The following is a 5,310-nucleotide window of genomic DNA, read 5'->3' on the forward strand; positions in this document are numbered from 1 at the left end:
ATTAAATTTGTTCATAAAAAATTATTTGGTGTCATCTTGATTCTATCGATTGCTTGGAAGCTGTGAGTGGGCAAAACAGTTGTCCAATGTGCGATCTTCTTCCCCAGCTGTTCAAGTGCTTTTCTGCCTGCCTCCCTTCACTGATACGTCTCTATCTATCTCGTATTAGCATTAGATTCTTTTTTTTAAGTCCCTCTCATTGGCGAGGGCTGAATGTCAAAAAGCACCTGAGCCTGTGTGATTATTCCATTACCCTCGTTATTAACGAATGTGTCTTCTCTCTCTCTCTCTCTCTCTCTCTCTCTCTCTCTCTCTCTCTCTCTCTCTCTCTCTCTCTCTCCCGAGCTCTCTCTCTCACTTTCTCTCTCTCTCTGTCTCTGTCTCTCTCTCATTTTCTCTCTCTCTCACTTTCTCTCTCTCTCTCTCTCTCTGTCTCTCTCTCTCTCTCTCACTTTCTCTCTCTCTCTGTCTCTCTCTCTTTCTCTCTCTCTCTCTCACTTTCTCTCTCTCTCCCTGTCTCTGTCTCTGTCTCTCTCTCTCACTTTCTCTCTCTCTTCTCACTTTCTCTCTCTCACACTTTCTCTCTCTCTCTCTCTCTCTCTCTCTCTCACACACACACACTCTCTCTCTTTTCTCACTTTCTCTCTCTCTCATTTCTCTCTCTGTCTCTCTCTTTCTCTCTCTCTCTTCTCACTTTCTTCTCACTTTCTCTCTCTCTGTCTCTCTCTTTCTCTCTCTCTCTCTCTGTCTCTCTCTCTCTTTCTCTCTCTGTCTCTCTCTGTTTCTCTCTCTCTCTTCTCCTTCTCTCTCTCTCTTCTCCTTCTCTCTCTCTCTCTCTCTCTCTCTCTCTCTCTCTCTCTCTCTCTCTCTCTCTCTCTCTCTGCGTTTGTGCGTTTGCATGTATGTGCGTATGACTACGTCTATGGCTTTGGCTGTGTGTCTGTGTTAGTTCGTGTACTTTTGCATACAGTTAACGAGTTACAAAGTTCATAAAAGTACATGTAATGTGAGCTAAGGCGTTCATTTCAATCGAACACCTACATGTCATCAACCTGGCATTCATTTTTTTTATCACAACTGAAGCACACAAACGCGGCAGTATTAGTTTCAGGCTTGCACGTGAGACCTGAGGTTTATGCTGATCAAACCTTAATCACGCGGGGATAATTATTAAACAACTGATCATGTGTGGAAATGTCGAGGCCTCTTATCTGCAAGACGTTTAACTCATTGTCTCCCAGGTACGTACCCACTCGATATATCCGCGTTGTTAGCTTCAGTCGCTTACTGTAACATCGATCTGTGTAAACAGAAAAGCTTATTTTCACGGTCAACCATATTACGGTTCAACCTTTGGTCCTTACCTTGCGTCCTGGTGTATTCTTATAGTGGTTTTAATCTATATGTGTGACAGGGGAGGCTACCGCTCCTTTCACAGCAGACTCTGCACCCGAGTTGTTGGCCTTTAAGTCAACACCCGTGGTTTGTGGAAATCTGTTTGTGATGGGGTCTGGTGGTTTCCGATTGTCAGTATGTTCATGGAAACCTTCGGGTTTGCATAACAGTTTTTATAGGGCTAAGAAATTAGCCCTAACATTTTCAAACCTGTTTGATTGCACTTCGCTTCCCGAGGTGATCGTAGTATTTCGGCACACGGTTACATCTGTTATATTTAATTAAGCATAAGACCATTATTGTAAAAAAAATTAAAAAAATGTCCTTTGCTACATTTTGTTGTATATAGATGGACATTACTACACACAATACTAAGTTAGTTGTGTGTAATCAATTCGGTATTTGACCGATTGAATTTTACTTTAAAGTTAAACAATTGTTTATTCAAATGGATTGTTGTGTTTTGTTAATGTTATACTGATAAATGTGGTATTATTATTGTTCGCTTGAAAATTGTTTTATATAACAATGCCATGGAAAAACGGTTGTTCAATTATGAACTATAATGTTCATCTTATACAATCTGTGATCCAAAATTTTGAGTTATATGTAATTATTCTGCAGTTGGTATACATATAAACCTTCTAAGTATGCAATATTTTGAATAAACCTTTGATGTGTTAAGTCACAACCTAATTCGTAAAAGTTACACCTTATAACATATTTGAATTGTGGGGTTTTTTTTAATTGGTTTTTTTTTTAATTGTTTTTTCCCCCATTATATTGTTTTTAAACAAACGCAATATGTTGACTATAAGCATTACGCTTCGTACTCTATTATTCAATGGCGCAAACGCCTACGTTATAAAATGATTTTATTAAATAATTGTTTTATTAAATTTGATATTTGAACTTTTTTGTTGTTGTTATAAATTCCGACTATGATGATAAGTCCCTTAAGAAAAACGGATTTTTTTAAAAAACTTTATTTGTTTATATTTGAATGGGGTTTTTTTCGGAATGAATAACGGTAACGGTATATATTATTTGGTTCGGTGTGTAAAGAAAAAAATTACTATGATATTTTGTTTATACGATATATTGTTTTGTTTTTTTAGATGACGTATTTGACTATTTCGCTACGCCGTGTACAACAACGTCAAACCTGGCAAATGATCCGTTCACCAAACCTCCGTACATCAGTCTACCCCACTCCTAGGTCGGAAAACCACAACATGGTACTTCACACCTTACACGGCAGCCTCGCCGTAACACCCCCCTCACATGGTCAACGTCGACGCTAACCATCCACAGCCTGGCCTATCTTTCACGCCAGCCCTGGTCCGCATAATGCCACATCATCGGTCTCTACACCGCCCTTCAACTCGAGGGCTATCAACGAAAGACCCCGTCGCTTTATCCGCAGTGTTACGATATCCATCCACTCTACAAACTTAGGTGATCTCAACCAAGGTCACGCCGGCGTCACATTCTGAACACTTGCCTCACCGACGCCGGTCACTATAAACAGAGACATGTATGTCTCTGCTACAAACGAACACTGCTGATAAACACTCCGGTCTATATGAACACTGCACAATACAGAAGTGCACAACAGAGCGTTCAAACAATAACATTACCTCATTACCATTTCCAGGACAGCGACTACGTATTGGCATCATTCTCCGCGTCACAGAAACCTCGAAGGACCTCACTCGCCGGACAATATCTTCCGGACAAGACATCGTCATTCAGCGTACCATCTTCAACATCAACCTGTTGTTGGATTTCCGACTTAGTCAAATACGACGCATTGTGTCGTTAACTTTAAATTCTCCCTCCCCATAGGACCCCCTCAAAATTCATCGATCACTTGCCAGGTTTGATATTGATAGTCATGCAATGTATCTATATATATGTCACGGTAGAGACGAAGATCTGGTAGAAACGTCGTTTCTACCGGTAGAGACGAGGATCGTCGTTTCTACCGGTAGAGACGAGGATCGTCGTTTCTACCGGTAGAAACGACGTTTCTACCAGTACAGACGACGATCGTCGTTTCTACCGGTAGAAACGAAGAAATAATACACAAGAGTTTTTAAAACAGATGGTTGCGAGTTGAAAGCGAGAGAAACTTTGATCTTGTCATTAAAACCGCTGGTAAAAGTCACCTCACATAGCACAAATAATACACAAGTCTTTAAAACAGCTGGTAAAAGTCACCTCACATAGCACAAATAATACACAAGTCTTTAAAACAGCTGGTAAAAGTCACCTCACATAGCACAAATAATACACAAGTCTTTAAAACAGCTGGTAAAAGTCACCTCACATAGCACAAATAATACACAAGTCTTTAAAACAGCTGGTAAAAGTCACCTCACATAGCACAAATAATACACAAGTCTTTAAAACAGCTGGTAAAAGTCACCTCACATAGCACAAATAATACACAAGTCTTTAAAACAGCTGGTAAAAGTCACCTCACATAGCACAAATAATACACAAGTCTTTAAAACAGCTGGTAAAAGTCACCTCACATAGCACAAATAATACACAAGTCTTTAAAACAGCTGGTAAAAGTCACCTCACATAGCACAAATAATACACAAGTCTTTAAAACAGCTGGTAAAAGTCACCTCACATAGCACAAATAATACACAAGTCTTTAAAACAGCTGGTAAAAGTCCCCTCACATAGCACAAATAATACACAAGGGAACTCTCTCTCGCAGATATAGCCTGTGTGTACTTGTCTTGTGTTATCGTAAACGAGTCTCTTTTTGTTTCTCCCCCCCCCCCCCCCCCCCCCCCCCCATAAAAGGCTTGCTCATCACTAGACAGTTTGGAACTGCATTTAGTGCACTAGAAGAATTGTCAGAAGAGGGGTACACTCACTCACCAGAGTGATTGTCTTTGTTCAGACACGATCGGGTGGATTTAGGGTGACATTTTGTAGAGCAGGGTACTGCTGCTCGCTTGCACTTGCATTTAGCGGTGTTACATGTTGCACACACACACACACAAACGTTTTATTCCGATCGTCGTTTCTACCGGTAGAAACTCCGATCGTCGTTTCTACTGGTAGAAACTCCGATCGTCGTCTCTACTGGTAGAAACGTCGTTTCTACCGGTAGAAACTCCGATCGTCGTCTCTACCGGTAGAAACTCCGATCCTCATCTCTACCGGTAGAAACGACGTTTCTACCAGATCTTCGTCTCTACCGTGACATATATATATATACGACTTGTGTCTGTGTGTGTGTGTGTGTGTGTATTCGCCATGCACGGCCAAAGTTCTCGATGGATCTGCTTCAAATTTGGTGTCCATATTCAGATACACCCCAAACAAAATCTGGTCGATGAGATATTTCAATACGTGCTCTCAGCGCGCAGCGCAAACCGATTTTGGTTTTTTTGGGGGGATCAACTACCATAACTCTTCCTTATCTTCTCCATGTTTTCAGCGTTTACCTCCCTTCCTTCGCTACGCTACGCAGTGTCCAGAACGCTTTCCTTGGTACCCGTAATTGTCCTCACTGTAAAAGTGCAAAGGTCGAATCAATTTTTAGCCACGCGAAAAATACACTGTCATCTATCTCTATATATTTATACATATAGATATATATATATATATACGGCTTCTCTGTGTGTGTGTGTGTGTGTGTGTGTGTGTGTGTGTGTGTGTGTGTGTGTGTGTGTGTGTGTGTGTGTTTGTGTGTGTGTGTGGAAAATACCTGTGGATTCTAGAGTTCTGTTTGTGATATGGTCTGGCTGCTTTTGCTGTGTCAGTATGTTCTGACCTTCCTCTGAGAAGCCATAACAGATTAAAAAGGGCATAGAGATAAGCTCTAAATATCTCAAACCTGTTTGAGTGGACTTCGCCTCCGAAGGTGATTGTGGAGTTTTAGCACTC

Source organism: Littorina saxatilis, linkage group LG12, assembly GCF_037325665.1.
Source record: "Littorina saxatilis isolate snail1 linkage group LG12, US_GU_Lsax_2.0, whole genome shotgun sequence".
NCBI lineage: Eukaryota > Metazoa > Mollusca > Gastropoda > Littorinimorpha > Littorinidae > Littorina > Littorina saxatilis.